This window comes from Camelus bactrianus, chromosome 5 (assembly GCF_048773025.1).
Source record: "Camelus bactrianus isolate YW-2024 breed Bactrian camel chromosome 5, ASM4877302v1, whole genome shotgun sequence".
NCBI classification, from domain to species: domain Eukaryota; kingdom Metazoa; phylum Chordata; class Mammalia; order Artiodactyla; family Camelidae; genus Camelus; species Camelus bactrianus.
In genome coordinates, this window is record NC_133543.1 from 75,065,189 (window position 1) to 75,083,492 (window position 18,304).

An 18,304-nucleotide genomic window follows, 5' to 3' on the forward strand; every position below is an offset into this window, starting at 1 on the left:
AAAGTTAGGGGGTGGGATTCTGTGTGGTTCCTATTCCTCCTAAGTGGGATGCCTTCTAGAGAAATCATTCAGCAGAAAGATGAGCATCTCCCGGCTGCCACACGGGGCTACACTTGTGCATTAATGAAAGAGGAAAATATCAAGCTTGATTTTTAAAAATCACAGAAATAGAACACTAGAATCTGTGTTCCTTATTTCATCATTTCTCTTTCTTAGATGTTTTCTCATTAATTAAGCTTGCTGAATAGGTAAAGATTCTCAGATGAAAAGTACTCCATATATGCAAAGCAGTATTTTTATCTTGTATTTTTCCTTTCTACAACAAAACCAAATTTCTCCTTGATCCTCCCTGTGTCACTGAGCATTTCAGTAACTAATTTCATATTAATCACTCAGTAGGTGAAACAGTAATTTCTCTGAACCATCATTATTATGCCATACACCAGGATCTCTCTGTGTGGGGGAGGACAAGGCAATCTCTGGAAAAGAGTGTATGGAGGCAGAAGAGACTTAAGAGAGAAATGTCAAGGAAATAGATTTTTTTTTTTTTTTGGTCACTCTTATTTCTCTTTGCCTCAATTCTGTGTGAGAATCCTGATTATTTATAGTCATTTCCACTTGGATGTCTCCTTATCACTGGGAACTCAACCTGCTAAAAAATCTATTCTTCAAAAGCCCTGGATAATACACCATTTTTATTGAATGGCACCACCAGCTTCCCCATTCTCCCCAGCACATTGCTTTTAAGTTGTTTAAATCTTCTCCTTCCATTATACCTCTTGGATAGCTTCTTTTATTTGCAATTCTTTAGCCACAGTCTGGTGTTCAGGCTTTATATTGCCTAGATCTGTGCTGTCCAACATAGTGGCCATTAACCACATGGTGCTACATAAATTTAAGTTGGAATTAATTATAATTAAATAATTTTTAAAATTCAGTTTTCAGTTTCACAAACTGCATTTCAAGTATTCAACGGCCGCCTGAGCTAGTGCAGATACAGACTAATCCCATCATTGCAGAATGTTCTATTAGGTTGTGCTGGCTAGATTATTCTGAGATTTTTTGGTATGTCACCACGTTCTACTTTAATCTACACCTTAAAAGGCTACTAAAATAATCTCCCTCAAAGAGCATTTCCATCGTATCTTTGTCAGATCAAGGATCTCTAACAGAACATTGCAATAAAAAAATGGAGTAAGGGCATGGTTACTCTATTTCCTTCCCTGAAACCCTAAGTGAACAGACAATTGAGAAAATGGGAAGAAAATTCCATCTAAAGCAGAATTAGAATATAGCCATAATCTTAAAGCATGCAATGACATTTGAACTCAATCCAAAGGGGGTAGTATCTTGAGTCAATATATGCCTTCGTCTCCAGCAGGGTATACATTTTCCTGAAAGTTAGAGACGGTTGAGAGGACTACAGACAACAAACTTTACTTAGAAAAAGAGAGTCTGAAGACAGGGGTAGGAGTCTGGAATTCTAGGGTAAATCTTTGTGTGGTTCCAAACTCTGAATGAAGGAGAGGCAGGGATAGAAGAGAGAGATTTCCACTGAGAGATGTATTTCCTCTAACCCTGAAGAAACTTCATCAAGGTAAATGCAGAGAAGAGAAAAGAAACATCAACCTTTGTAGTTAATAGGGCAGCATGAGCAGAGCAGAGATGCAAACCCACAAACTCAGCAAAATAAAACCTTAAATAATCTAAGAGACTTCACTAAGCAGGCTGATCTCTTGTTAGGATGACCTGCTCTCCCCAAAACGGAAGACCATAGAAAACAAGCCCTCAGGGCAGTGCGCCCAGCAGATCAGGCAAGAAGATATTTTGAGGGAACATATGGACTTGAAGCTGCTGGTGACCTGAGATAACTATGCCCACGCCATCTAACATTATATTTTAGTATGGGTTTCTGAAAAAGAATTAGACACTGTAGAAGATGAAATTAACTTAATGGGTCATAACAAGCACTTAAAAAATTAAATATAGTAAAAGAGAAAATACTCAGGGTTATTGCCTGTAGTAAGCATAAGAATTTTTTCAAGAGAAAAACCAAGTCATCTAAAAATTCAGGCAAATTCAGGTAGGCCTCAAACATGAATAAAGACAAAAGAAAAACGTTTTCAAACATTCAGCAACTCAAGGGAATATAACACTTGTTGACCCATCTTGAAAAACTACTTAATAATGAAAAGCAGTCAGCCAAGAACTGAATCCAAATGAAGAATTCAGCCCAGCAAAGCTGTGGAATGACAGGTATGAAGGTGAGCAATGCCTTCATTTAAATATAAAATAAAGGCTAAACATCTGTAGGAAGAATAATTACACAAAATGTAAATATCACAAACTCTGACAATATAAAGATAATATCACCATAAAAAAAAATAAGGAGATGAGTTAGGGGAAAGCATTAATATTCAATGCATTTATTTCCTCACCTTTTAAAGCAGGCATCAGTAGTTGCCACTTAAAGTTGATAAATCAGGAAACAGTGGTTATAGTATTTGAAATACAATTACAAAAAACTGAGTCAAACAACAAATTATGGGCAGAAGAGAAATAAAACAAAACAAAACCCCAACCACAGAGTAGAAAACGGAGAACAGAGAAAGTAGTAAAAAAAGAAAGTAACATAAAATATAATGATAAGATTTATCTGTTATGACAATAAATGAAAACAGAATAAATTCCTTTATTATAACTAAAGGATCGCAGATGATCAAAAAGAAAAACACGCTGTGTGCTATCATACTGGTGAAAAACAAGATGAGCATCCATGTGCATTAATAGGGGATTGCAAAAGAAATACTGTGCAGCTTAAAACACAGGGTCATGCTATTTCTATCTTAAAAAGAAATAGGACATACATATGGGTCTGGATATTCGTAAATATCTGTATGATATATGTACATATCTTTGTATATGCACAGTAAATGTAAAGACACAAAAAATTCATCATGACGGTTGCCTTTGGAGTGGAAATCAAGGTATATTGTTTGAATTTTTATGTCATACATTTTTAGAATAATTTAAAATTTTTTAAAAATGCAAAAAGTCCCCTACAACTACATACTGACTGTTGGAGTGACTCAAAACTAAAACAACAAAACAGAACAAAACATTAAAAGGTGCCAGCAGGCATCCTTTGTCTTCTAAATCTGATGTTTCATAACCCCATTATCAACTCAGTTATGATAATAATTTTCTTCGAATTACTGTTCATTGAACATTTGTTTGGTCCTTTCCAAATCAACTGCTTTTGCCTAGAGCACCCATTCTCCATTAGTCAACTATTTGATTCTAGTTTTCTCTAGAATAAAGGCAAAACTTACTCATTTACAGCTCTTCATAGACCTCAATAATTCTCCTCTTTCTCCTCTTCAACCTGCATATCCAGTAAACTCTTTATATTTATTTTTTATTGACCCAGTAAATTCTCTATTAGTCTGTAATTGTTATATATTACTTTTTAAAAACCAAAACAAAATAAAAACCTTTTATTGATTGATTTCTGGCTATTCTGCTTCCACAACTAGACTACAAGATCCTTAAGTGTCATATTTTTCTGTTAATTTTGGCTGACTGATTGATTTATTCACTCATAGTCACTGATATTATGCTGTATACCAGAAAGAAAAAAGGAACAATGATCAGTCCCTGGCTCATTATCAAGTAATAACATAAATGTAAACAAACAATAATAATTCACTGGGAAAACAAAGATACTGCATGTACAAAAGGTAAGAATCAGTTCAGCTTAGGGGTTTTGAAGAAGAATCACGGAAGCAGTGCCACATGATCTGGTCTTTGGAGGGACTTGCCAACCCTGTTCCGGGAGGAGGGAAGAGAAATGTGGAAGTGGTATGAGGCACTCAGTCACAAAGAGGGACATGAGCAAATGGCACAAGAACGGTGATTTGCTTAATGCTGGGGTGTAAGTCAGATGTGGTGGGACAGACTGGTTTGAGTTATCCACCTAAAGCTCCCCTACAAAATAAACACCTTTAATAAAAGTTATTGGCAAATTTCCATGAGGTTTATGTAACACAAGTTTGCCTAATATTAAAATTTTGGATGAGGGAGTTCCTACTACAACTTTTTAATTTGTTTAACATTTTATTATAAAATGAAACAAAGATACTGAAATTCATACAAAACAAATCTATGGATTAAAGAACAGATATAAAGCAAAACATGTTTGTAATGATTAATGAAGTCAAGAAATAGACCTTTGTGGGACACCCTAGAAGGTCTCCAGGGGTTCCCTCTTCACCTCAATCACATCTTTATTACATATGTATCTCCTTCCTTCCACATTAAGAATCCTGCTTCTTGAGGCACAGAAAGTGCTGGAACTACGTATCGCATAGTCACAACTTGATTTACTCTATATTACATATATAGTAGTTTCCAAATGACAATGCCAACTGTACCACTAGCGATATGATTATTGAAAAGAGTTAAACTTCTCTTTTCATGTGCTCTTCCCCCATCCCTCCATTTTGTAGGTGTACTATACCTACGTTGCTGAAGCACATAGCTGCTACATAAAATACTTCTATTCAACTCTCTTTTCGTCTTAGCTCTATAAGTAACCACATATTTAATGTCAATGAATATGCAGTCATTTACAAGAGTCTTCAGGAAGAACTCATGGGATAGGGCTTTTTAAGCTGACAACAGTATGACCTTTATATTTGGAAGCCAGTTTTGCTGGATATAAAATTACTGGTTTACCATTTTTCCTTGAGTATTTGAAATATGACTGTTCTCCATTTTCTATGACAAAATATTGCTGATGAAAAGTTGACAATCTAATTTTGTCTTATAAATTACTTATAAGTAACTTGCTCTTTTTGCTTATCTGGTCAACTTATTTTATTTGCTTTTCTTTCAACTCTAATAATATTACTAGAAAAGTCACTGTGGTTTGACAATCTTTCAATATGTACTTTTAAGCTCGTTTTAAAATTTGTATCAGGGAAGTTTCCTGAATTATAGCTTTTATTGTTAATGTTGTGTACAAAGTGAATATAAAAAATCAATTGTATTTTTACATACTAATAGACCATAGACAATAATCAGACAATAAAATCAAGAAAACACCACCATTTAAAATACGATTAAAGAATGTTATGAACTTAAGGATAAATTTAACAAAAGACACTGAAAATAATAAAATGCTGATGAGATACACTAGAGGATCTAAATCAATGGAGAGCTATACTTTGTGAATCAGAAAACTCAATTACTAAGATGACAATTTATCCAGATTGTTCTAGAGGTTCACCATCATCCCAACCAGAATCTTAGCTGGTTTATTTTCCATACTTACATAATTTTTAGCTGGTTTATTTTCCATACTTAGGTAATTTTGAAATTTATTTGGGAAGTCAAAGAGTCGAGAATAGCCAAAACAATTTTGCAAAATAAGAATACAATTGGAAGACTTATACTACTGACTTCAAGACTTAGATAAAGCTTCTGTAATCAAGCCAAAGATTAGACATAATCTTTCCTCCTGCTTTGTTCCAATTTAGTATTTGATCAAATTTATGCTCAGAGGTTAGACTTGCAAACATCAAAGCACCACAAATGTATGCGACATCTAATGGCACTGGGTTGAGAAATGCCAATATAAATACCATATATCAAATTACCACTGTTTTACACCAGGATAAAAAGGGGTGGGAATGGGGTTGGGGGTGGGTGTTGTTCTGTAAAGAAATCCAAAGAGCAGAACCAACATCCAGCAGCCAAGTGGTGAAACTGAAGGTATGTGAATGGAACAGAAGATAGAGTCCAGTAATAGACCCTTACATATTCGGTGCAGTGATTTACAACAAAGATGTCGAAAAATTCAACTAAGAAAGGACAATTTCTTTGACAAGCGGTGCTGGAAAAACTGAGTATCCATAAAGGAAATAAGAACATTGTTTTCTACCTTATACCATAACAAAAATCAATTCAAGATGGAAGATACTCCTTAACATGAAGGCTCTAACAATAAAGCTACTAGAATGAAAAAAAAAAAAAAGTCTCCACGGCCTCAGGGTAGGCCAATATTTCTTAGAGAGGATACAGAAAGCATGAGCCACAAAAGAGAAAACTGGTAAATTAGACTTCATCAAAACTAAAGCTTTCTCATCAAAATGCATCAAGGAAGTGATAGGCAAATGAGAGAAAGAGAATATTTGCAGCACATATATCTAACAAAGGATTTATATCTAATATGTTGAAAGAAAATAACTGCAACTCAATAATAAAAAGAAAAATGACCCAATTAGAATTGGGCAAAAAGCTTAAATGGTTACAACACAGGATCTAGAAATGCCCAGTAAGTTAATAAGAAAGTGCTCAGCATTGTAAGTCATCAGAGAAATGCAAATTACAACCACAATGAGGTGCCATTACTCAAGTGAAAAAGAATGACAGCACCAAATGTTGGAAAGGATGTGGAGCATCTAGAACTTTCACACATGGCTGGTAGAAGTATAACCTCAAGTAATCCCTTTGGGAAAAGGTCTGGGAGTTTGTCATAAAACTAGACATTCACTAAAGCTATGACCCAGCAATTCACCTCTCAGGCACCTATACAAGAGAAACAGCAACATATGTCCACAAAGGTCCTTGAAGAAGGTTCAGTAGCAGCTTTATTAATTTTAGCAAAAAAATGAAAATAACTCAATGTCCATCAGTAGGAGAATGAATAGCTAAACAATGGTATATTCATACAATAGAATATAAATCAGTAATAACAAAACATAAACTATACTCAAGAACAGGGATGAATCTCAAAATTAGCATGCTTAGTGAAAGCAATTAGAAACAAAAAAGAACTTAGTATATAACTTCACTTATAAGAAATTTTAGATCAGGCAAAATAGCCCTACAGCGATAGATATCAGATCAGTTCTTTCACGGAGTTGGGGGCGAGTGCCGAATGGGAAAGGGAATGAGAGAACAACCTTGGGTGACAGCAATAGTCTGCATCTCGATATACAGTCCTCAAAATAAAGTCGATAATATTCTTCTGTTTACTTAGGACCTGAATATTTCACTGTATATAAATTATTTTTCACTTAAAAAACTTAAAACTTAAAAGAACTTAAAGGCAAAAAAAAAAAAAAAAGCCAATTATTTATTCCTTTTAAAATCCACGTGATAAGATCTAACACATTTGGAGTCATGAATCCTAAATTTACTTATATATAATTCTTCCCCCATTAACTAAAAGTAATTATTATCATAACAATTTAACAGAATGAGTGTGATTGCTCAGAAAATATTTAAATTGCTTAAGGAAACACACCCCTTCTCAAGCAATTTAAACCATTCCAAAGTACCAGTTTATAAGCCAGCTGCTGATTTTGATACATACATCTCATTGTTATTAATCCAAAAACACATCTCCCAAAGGCTAGACAACTTGTTTTATGTCTATCACAAGTTTCTGCATTCATCATTCAACAAATACTTATTGAACGTGTTTTAGGTTTTGTTCTTGATGCTGAGATGCTGGGGATTGAGTAGTGCATATAAATCCTTGCCCTTGTAGAATTTATATTCTAGTCCAGGGAGGCAGAAACAGACAACAAGATAAGTAAAATAAAAAATAATATTGGACAGTAGTAAGTACTATGAGGAAAATAAAACAGGGAAAGGTAGTAGGAGTTTTGTGGGAGAATTACACTTCTAAATACGTGGAAGGAAAGGCACCACTGAGAATATTTTAAATTACAGTCTTGAAGAAGAGGAGAGTGAAACTGTACACATAACTGGAGAAGGCTATTTCAGGCAGAGAGGACAGCAAGTGCAAAGGCCCTGAGGCAGCAAAGTACCAAAACCAGGGAGGAGGCCAGTGTGAGGGACTGAGGTGTCAGAGGCCATGAAGAAAGTTGGGGCATAGGTCAATCAGGCCTTGAGGTCCATGGTAAAGATTTTGGCTTTTACTCTCAGTGAGGCAGGAAGCCAGTGGGAGATTTCAAGCAATGAAGCGATATGATTTGACTTAACATGTTAAAGAGATTCTTTGACTGTTATACTGAGAAGGTGGTAGGAGTGTCGGGTGAGAAAAGAGCCATGGGAGATAAGTTAGGGGACTATTACAATAATCCAGGTGAGAGATGTTTGTGACTTGGATGAAGGTGTAGCAGTGGAGATGGTAAGAGGTGACAGGACCCATGAACTAAGAATAAAACTAGAACTTTAAAATATTCTGTAATTAAGAGTACCCTCCAAACACTTTAAATTAGGGCAGTTGTACTACACACAAGAGCCCATTCTATCCAGCATTTCATCTACCCAATAGGAAGAACAGACATTAATAATATTTATGGTTTCCCCCCATGATTGTATAACTTAATTCTCACAAGCTACAAAAGCCCCAACTTTATAGATGAGGAAACGGAGGTTCAGGGAGGTTAAGTATTCTGCCTGAGAGCTCACATTTCTTAAGCGGCAGGAACTGGATTCTTGAATTCTACGCAGCTGTTTGACTTCAATATTAATGTTTCTTTCATTTATATTAACTACAAATAATCTAAACATAATCATATTAAAATTTTTATAGTGAAAACTTTCAGATACTCAAATGTAGAGATAAACCCCCACATGCCTATACCTTGTTCCATATTCAATAATAATTAAGATTTAGTCACATTTTTCATGTATTTTTTCCTTTCAAATTTCTTTGCTAAGGATTTTGTAAGCAAGTCTTAGGCATTTATCCCTATGTGCTTCAGAAGGCATATCAAATAAATTACGAACATTTTATTATATAACAACAATGCTATTAGCTATCCCATTTAAAAATTAACAGTATTCCTTGGTGTCATCTATTAACCTAGTTCATAAACAAATTTCCTCAAGTGCCTACAAAATGTGTCTTTCCCATTGGATTTATCTTGAATTGGTTTATATCTCTTAAGTCTCATTTCTTGTATAAAAATATATTGTTTCTCCTTTTCGCTTTTCAATTTTTCCATGCAACTGTACTGCTGCAGAACCAGGCAGATTGTCCTACAGGCAGTCCCACCTGCTGGATTTGGCTGCTTCTTCCCAGTGTGATTTAACTTGTTCCTCCACCCCCACGTTTCCTGTATATGAACGGTAGCTCAAGAGCAACGCTGCCCAATAGATCTTCCTGTGATGACAGAAATGTTCTGTGTATGGGCTGTGTCATACAGTGCCCACATTTGGCTACTGAGCACTTGAAATCTGGCTAGTGTGACTAAGGGACACTTTTAAATTTAAATTTAAATAGCTACATGTGACAAGTGGCTACCATGTTAGAACATACAGCTAGAGTCTTAGACTTAGGTTCAATTTTTTGGGGGGAAGAGTACGGTAGTGGGTTGAATGTTGGTCTCCCAAAAAATATGTCCATGTGAACTTCTCTGGATAAAAGGTTGACCTCGAGATGAGCTCATCCTGGATTATCTGAATGAGCCCTAAGTCCAATGGCAAGTGACCCTATAAAGAGGAAAGAGAAGAATCAGAAGACAAGGGTCGTGAAGATGGGGACAGAGATTACAGTCATGCATCTATAAGCCGAGAAATGGAATGGAATGGTCCTTGTTTTCTGACAAACAAGCTGAGCTCGGTTCATGCTGAGTATCTTGTATCCCTATCCTGAACGCAGCCATTTCTCCACGAACCCTCTTTTTTTTAATGGGAAATGATACCCTGAGAACACCATGGAGAGCTCACAGGCATTGGGTTATCATTGTTTTTGTGACTTTTCTATGATACAGCTAGGAAATACATGTTTTTGAAATATATCATGAGTTCATACTGTTATTTCTGATTCAGATTTAACATTATAGAGGGTTACTTCACTTTAAAAATTGTTGTATTTGTTTCTCTTTTTAAAAACAAAAAACCTTAATTCTTAATACCAATGACACGTAACTATTTGTGTTTTCATATATATGATTTTAAATACATATAGTTTTAAAATAATACCAACATCACTAGCAAACTATTGAATGAAGTTTGAAATGTTCATATCTCATTTTTTGTTAGAATGTATCCCACTAAATACGTACAGTCAAAACGCTGTGTTCCATATCACTGCAAGTATTTCTTTTTCCTGAGTCAGGCAACCAGTTCGTTAGGTTACTCATTTTGGTTTCTTTTCCATTTCGGGGGATTTCCTTTTGTTTTCTTTGGATTAAATTTCATTTGTTAAGTATGTAAAACATTTGTATTTCTGAACTGAACTGTATACAACATACAGGTATACAGCTTTCATCAGTCCTCTCTACCTTAAGCAATAAATATTTATTTTTCTAATGAAAGCAAACATGATTATATATTTATATTTCTTCTCTCTCACACAAAAGGTAGATTACTTAGCATTTTTTCCACACTTTGCTTTTTTACATGCCAATATCTAGAAGAAAACACCGTATTAGTAAACAGAGATCTTTCTCATTTTTAAAAAGGTTTCATAGTAGTCTACTGTGTGGACATGCTTTTGTTTCTCTAATGAATCACATATTTTTGGACATTTGGGTATTTGCAATGTTTTGCTATTACAAATAATGCCACAATGACAAATCTTTGCAGCAGTCAGTCCGTATTTTTTTCATTGTGGCTTTAGATGAACTCATAGAAGTAAGATTGCTGGATTATAGAGAAACTCAGACATAATTTCCCTAGATTATGACAAATTTCCTTCCGTGATTGTTCTATTTTGCATTACCCCTGGAAATGTGGGAGGGTGCCCATTTCTCTACAGTCTCACCAACAGAGTACATGTCAAACCTTGGGATATTTGATAAACCTAGGTGAGAAGTGATGTTTCAGTGAAATTTTAATTAGCTTGTCTCTTATTAGGTGATGCTGAGTATCTTTTCGTATGTTTAAGGGCCATTTTCATTTCCTCTTCTGCGAGCTGTCCATATCTTTTGCTGATTTTTCTATCAGATTGTCATCTTCCCCCTCTTTTTGCAAAGAGCTTTGTGCAGTAGCGATATTAGCTCTTAGTGATGTAAGTGGCATATATTTTTCTGAGTTCGTCATTGGTCTTTTCTAATTCTACTTGAAAATTAGTGACTAGCATTTCATACTTCATCCTTTATGCTTAAAAGCTTTATAAGATGTTGTTACTTTTGCACACTATTTCTTGATTGATTTGTTTCATGTGAAATGTGTCAACAGTAAAATTCTAACTGACTTGACCAGTGCTGGGAAGACGTAGGCGCTGGAATTCTCTTTGTTGCTACCGTGTGAACCCAAACAACAGAGCCAGACATGAATAGACAGCAGAAGAGGAGGTCTGCTACCTGTAGTGGTGACAGTAGCTGAGGTCAGAAAAGGTTTTTCAGGGAAGAGCTATAGGGTAAAAGAAGTAGTATCATTAAAAGAGATTATAAACTACCTGCTGCATAGCTTTCTATTTTGACAGTGGACATAATTTGTCCTGCTATCACTCCTGCTTTTATAGTAGAAGCTGCAATTAGGTCACTACAATTATCCTTTGTTCCAGTGAACAAGCCCAGTTTCTTCAGCTTTTCCTTCTGAATGCTATTTCAAAGCTGCAAGGATACCTGACCATGAACAATTATAGTTCTTTATTATTTTTATTATTATCATCATCATCATCATTTTGAACAGCCAATACAGAATTACATGTAATCTTTGTGATCAATGTTTCATCTTTTCAACAAAGCTATTTTAACTGCATTAATATTTTTCACATTTCCTCATTCCTGCCTGGGTGTCTATAACATTTTCTAAACGATCTCCTGTTGTCCTGTCCATTTTTCTTGTCAGCCTAAGCCAGACCTGATGTGGGAAGGGAACTAGATTGATGGGACAATTTATCACCTCTCTTGTAATAAATAAATAGATATATTTTGGCGTAGCAAGTTTCATATTCTACAATACTGACATGCAAATTCTTTTAATGCTGTTAATTGAATCTTTTAGGGGGATTTTTTCCTTCGTGTTTCCCTCTTGGCACATACATGCAGCATATGGAGTCCTCCCTGGTCTGCAGAATAAAACGATGCTATGCTGCCTCGTGGATACTGCGACTGGGTACCGTACATGAATTTGTGCCTGTGTTTTGCTGAATGTCATGTGGCAAAGAGCATGCTGATGCTCAATAAAGCAGGTCAAGGCATCAAAGTTTGGGAAGCCTTTGAGAGTCACGTGTGGTCTCAGGACATTCTAATTCTGGATATCCCTGAGAGGTTAGTTGGTTCTTTGCCTAGCTGGGGACGACCCCAAATCTTACACGACCATATCCTACACAGCCCGGGACCAACTAAATTTCCCGAATCAAATGGTTTTTATCTATTTGACAATAAATGTATTTCATCCTGTTATTCTAAAATCATGGCAGTAATTTTCAATTCCTACTTATTAGTTGCATTTTTACAACGTCAGTTGGTGAGAATCGTTAGTACCTTCCCACTGCTACTAAATCCTATCACTTCAAGAGAATTGCCATTCAGGGAAGGTTCTCCTATTATTGCAATTTACATTTTCCCTAAATTTATACCTTTCCCAGACCCATTAAACTTTCTCCATTGCTAATGTACTGAGTTCCTGTAATTTGCATTCTCATAATGTAGACAAATTTCTCAGAAATGCTTAGTAAACATCCTTAGCTTTCATTGGGAAATTAGCCCCAAAGAAGGGTTGGGGGAAGAAGGGACCGATGACAGAGTGCATACTATCTTCTCTGATAATGCATGGCTTCCTCACAGCAATCCCATACCTTGCCCCTACAAACGGTGTCATTAGGCACTGAAGTCGTTAAAAGATGCGCCGGGTTTCTGGCCAAACTAACACTGGAAAAAGTGGTATAAGAATCTGCCCTGGATGGGGCTCTGCTGGAGGGATAAAGCTCCTAACTTGTTGATGTGCTTTATTCTTACTCTTTAGTCTAACTGTTAGTAACATTTGTACATAGCCCAAAATAGCTTTACTTATTTTTTTTAATTTTTTTACTTTTATTGATTCATAATCATTTTACAATGTTGTGTCAAATTCCAGTGTTCAGCACAATTTTTCAGTTATTCATGGACATATACACACTGTCACATTTTTTTCTCTGTGAGTTATCATAACATTTTGTGTATATTTCCTGTGCTATGCAGTGTAGTCTATTCTACAATTTTGAAATCCCAGTCTATCCCTTCCCACCCTCCACCCCTCTGGTAACCACAAGTCTGTATTCTCTGTCTGTGAGTCTATTTCTGTCCTTTATTTACGCTTTGTTTTTGTTTGTTTGTTTGTTTTTGTTTTTTAGATTCCACATATGAGCGATCTCATATGGTATTTTTCTTTCTCTTTCTGGCTTACTTCACTTAGAATGACATTCTCCAGGAGCATCCATGTTGCTGCAAATGGCATTATGTTGTCGGTTTTTATGGCTGAGTAGTATTCCATTGTATAAATATACCACCTCTTCTTTATCAAGTCATCTGTTGATGGACATTTAGGCTGTTTCTTGTTTTGGCTATTGTAAATAGTGCTGCTATGAACATTGGGGTGCAGGTGTCATCCTGAAGTAGATTTCCTTCTGGATACAAGCCCAGGAGTGGGATTCCTGGGTCATATGGTAAGTCTATTCCTAGTCTTTTGAGGAATCTCCACACTGTTTTCCATAGTGGCTGCACCAAACTGCATTCCCACCAGCAGTGTAGGAGGGTTCCCCTTTCTCCACAGCCTCCCCAGCATTTGTCATTTGTGGATTTTTGAATGACGGCCATTCTGACTGGTGTGAGGTGATACCTCATTGTAGTTTTGATTTGCATTTCTCTGATAATTAGTGATATTGAGCATTTTTTCATGTGCTTTTTGATCATTTGTATGTCTTCCTTGGAGAATTGCTTGTTTAGGTCTTCTGCCCATTTTTGGATAGGGTTGTTTATTTTTTTCTTATTGAGTCGTATGAGCTGCTTATATGAGATCAAGCCTTTGTCGGTTTCACTTGCAAAAATTTTCTCCCATTCCGTAGGTTTTCTTCTTGTTTTACTTCTGGTTTCCTTTGCTGTGCAGAAGCTTGTAAGTTTCATTAGGTCCCATTTGTTTATTCTTGCTTTTATTTCTTCTAGGAGAAAATTTTTGAGATGTATGCCAGATAATGTTTTGCCTATGTTTTCCTCTAGGAGGTTTATTGTATCTTGTCTTATGTTTAAGTCTTTAATCCATTTTGAGTTGATTTTTGTATATGGTGTAAGGGAGTGTTCTAGCTTCATTGTTTTACATGCTGCTGTCCAGTTTTCCCAACACCATTTGCTGAAGAGACTGTCTTTATTCCAATGTGTATTCTTGCCTCCTTTGTCAAAGATGAGTTGACCAAAAGTTTGTGGGTTCATTTCTGGGCTCTCTATTCTGTTCCATTGGTCTATATGTCTGTTTTGGTACCAATACCATGCTGTCTTGATGACTGTAGCTCTATAGTATTGTCTGAAGTCTGGGAGAGTTATTCCTCCAGCCTCTTTCTTTCTCTTCAGTAATGCTTTGGCAATTCTAGGTCTTTGATGGTTCCATATGAATTTTATTATGATTTCTTCTAGTTCTGTGAAATATGTCCTGGGTAATTGGATAGGGATTGCATTAAATCTGTAGATTGCCTTGGGCAGTGTGACCATTTTAACAATATTGATTGTTCCAATCCAAGAGCATGGAATATCTTTCCATTTTTTAAAGTCTTCTTTAATTTCCTTCATCAATGGTTTATAGTTTTCTGTGTATAATTCTTTCACCTCCTTGGTTAGATTTATTCCCAGATATTTTATTACTTTGGGTGCTATTTTAAAGGGGATTGTTTCTTTACTTTCTTCTTCTGTTGATTTATCGTTAGTGTAAAGAAATGCAACTGATTTTTGAATGTTAATTTTGTAACCTGCTACCTTGCTGAATTCTTCAATCAGCTCTAGTAGCTTTTGTGTGGACCTTTTAGGGTTTTCTATATATAGTAACATGTCATCAGCATATAATGACACTTTTACCTCTTCTTTTCCAATTTGGATCCCTTTTATTTCTTTCTCTTGCCTGACTGCTGTGGTTAGGACTTCCAGGACTATGTTGAATAGGAGTGGTGATAGTGGGCATCCTTGTCTTGTCCCAGATTTTAGTGGGAAGCTTTTGAGTTTTTCACCGTTGAGTACTATGCTGGCTGTAGGTTTGTCATATATAGCTTTTATTATGTTGACATATGTTCCCTCTATACCCACTTTGGCGAGAGTTTTTATCATAAATGGGTGTTGAATTTTATCAAATGCTTTTTCTGCATCGTTTGAGATGATCATGTGGTTTTTGTCCTTTCTCTTGTTGATGTGATGTATTACACTGATTGATTTGTGTATGTTGAACCAGTCTTGTGTCCCTGGGATGAACCCCACTTGGTCATGATGTATAATCTTTTTTATGTGTTGTTGGATTCTATTTGCTAAAATTTTGATGAGGATTTTGGCGTCTATGTTCATCAGTGATATTGGCCTATAATTCTCTTTTTTTGTAGTGTCTTTGCCTGGTTTTGGTATCAAGGTGATGGTGGCTTCATAGAATGAGTTTGGGAGTATTCCCTCCTTTTCAATCGTCTGGAAGAGTTTGAGAAGGACTGGTATGAGTTCTTCTTTGTATGTTTGGTAGAATTCCCCGGTGAAGCCGTCCGGTCCTGGACTTTTATTTGTAGGGAGGTTTTTAATTGCTATTTCTATTTCCTTTCTAGTGATCGGATTGTTCAAGTGTTCAGATTCTTCTTGATTCAGTTTTGGTGGACAGTATGTTTCCAGAAACTTGTCCATCTCCTCTAGGTTATCCAGTTTGGTTCCATATAGTTTTTCATAATATTCTCGTATGATATTCTGTATTTCTATTTTGTTTGTTGTAATTTCTCCATTTTCCTTTCTTATTTTGCTAATTTGTGCTCTCTCTTTTTTCTTCTTTGTGAGTTTGGCCAGAGGTTTGTCGATTTTATTTACTTTTTCAAAAAACCAGCTTTTAGTTTGGTTGATTTTTTTCTATGGTCTTGTTAATCTCTATTGTATTTAATTCCTCTCTGATCTTTATCATTTCCTTCCTTCTGCTGCTCTTTGGGGCTTTTTGTTCTTCTTTTTCTAATTCATTCAGGTGGTGGGTTAAATTGTTTATTTGAGATTGTTCTTCTTTTTTGAGGAAGGCCTGTATCGCTATAAACTTCCCTCTTAGCACTGCCTTTGCTGTGTCCCATAGGTTTTGAGTGGTTGTGCTTTCATTATCATTTGTCTCAAGGTATTTTTTAATTTCAGCTTTGATTTCCTCATTGATCCATTGTTTTTTCAATAACATATTGTTTAATCTCCATGCTTTCCTTTTTTTCTCCTTTGTTTCTCTGTTGTTGATTTCCAGTTTCATGGCATTGTGGTCAGTAAAGATGCTTGAGATAATTTCTATCTTCTTAAAATTGTTGAGGTTTCTTTTGTGCCCAAGTACATGATTGATCCTGGAAAATGTTCCATGTGCACTTGAAAAGAATGTATATCCTATTTTTTGGGGGTGTAATGCTCTGAAAATATCCACCAAATCTAGTTTTTCTATTGTAATATTTAATTTCTCTGTTGCCTTGTTTATTTTCTGTCTGGAAGATCTGTCTAGTGATGTTAATGCAGTGTTAAAATCTCCAACTATGATTGTATTCCCATCAATATCCCCCTTTATCTCTGTTAGTAATTCTTGTATGTACTTAGGTGCTCCTATATTGGGTGCATATATATTAACGAGTGTAATATCCTCATCTTGTATCACTCCTTTAATCATTATAAAATGTCCTTCTTTATCTTTCTTTATGGCCTTTGTTTTAAAGTCTATTTTGTCTGCAACACCTGCTTTTTTGGCTTTTCCATTTGCATGGAATATCCTTTTCCATCCTTTCACTCTCAATCTATATGTGTCCTTCTCCCTAAAGTGGGTCTCTTGTATGCAGCATATTGAAGGTTCTTGCTTTATTACCCAGTCTGCCACTCTGTGTCTTTTGACTGGAGCATTTAGTCCATTAACATTTACAGTAATTAATGATAGATGTGTGTTTATTGCCATTTTGAACTTATCTTTGCAGTTGAATTGGTATATCCTCTTTGTTCCTTTCTTCTTCCTTTTGTGGTTTGGTAATTTTCCTTTGTATTATCATGGATTTTATTTAATTTTTGTGACTCCTTTGTAAATTTTTGGCTTGTGGTTACCCTTTTTTGTAAATCTGTCAACCCATTACTATAACTGTTTTTATTAAACTGATAGTAACATGATCTCAAACCCATCCTACTGTTAAAAAAATTTAAAAAAGAAAAAAATTCTGTATTTCCCTGCCTCCCTGTCCCACTCTCAGTGATTTGTATGTCTTCTTTTATAATTTCATGTTTACTTTATTTGTAATTCATGAGTTATCACCTTTCCAGTTGTGTGTTTCTCATTTCTATAGCATCCTGCTGCTTTTCTATTTAGAATAGCCCTTTCAATATTTCTTTTAGCATGGGTTTAGTGTTGCTAAACTCCTGCAGCTTTTTTTTGTCTGTGAAACTCTTTATTTCTCCTTCTATCCTCAAGGATAGCCTTGCTGGATAAAGGATCCTAGGCTGCATCTTTTTTTCATTCAGGGCTTTGAATATATCTTGCCACTCCCTTCTGGCCTGTAGTGTTTGTGTAGAGAAATCAGCTGAGAGCCTTATGGGGGTTCCCTTGTAACTTACTCTTTGCTTTTCTCTTGCTGCCTTTAGAATCATTTCTTTATCCTTGACTCTGGCCATCTTGATTATGATATGTCTTGGTGTGGGCCTATTTGGGTTCTTCCTGTTTGGGACCCTCTGAGCTTCCTGTACTTGGATATCTGATTCCTTCTTTAAGTTTGGGAAGTTTTCAGTCATGATTTCTTCAAAAACCTTTTCAATCCCCTTTGATCTTTCTTCTCCTTCTGGGACCCCTATTATGTGAAGATTGGGACGCTTTATATTATCCCATAGGTCCCTTATGCTATTTTCATTATTTTTTATTTGCTTCTCTTGTAGTTCTTCTGAATGGGTGCTTTCTATTGCCCTGTCTTCTAGATCACTAATTCGTTCCTCTGCATTATCTAGTCGGCTTTGCACAGCTATTAGATCATTCCTCATCTCTGTCAATGAGTTTACCCATTCTACTTGGCTCTTCTTTATAGCTTCAATTTCATTCTTGACATATTTTATATCTCTAAACACTATCTCTTTTAATTCCTTCAGCAATTCGATCACTCCTTTTTTGAAATCTTGATCTAGTAGGCTATCGATGTCTATTTCGTTGATCTTTCTTTCAGGGGATTTCTCTTGTTCTT

General features: G+C 35.7%; 1 protein-coding gene across 4 annotated transcripts in view; it reads right to left on the bottom strand.

Moving 5' to 3' along the window:
* The window catches only part of PARD3B (par-3 family cell polarity regulator beta), a 944,975-nt gene that overhangs the window by 177,235 nt on the left and 749,436 nt on the right, over nucleotides 1–18,304 (bottom strand). The window lies entirely within an intron of this gene.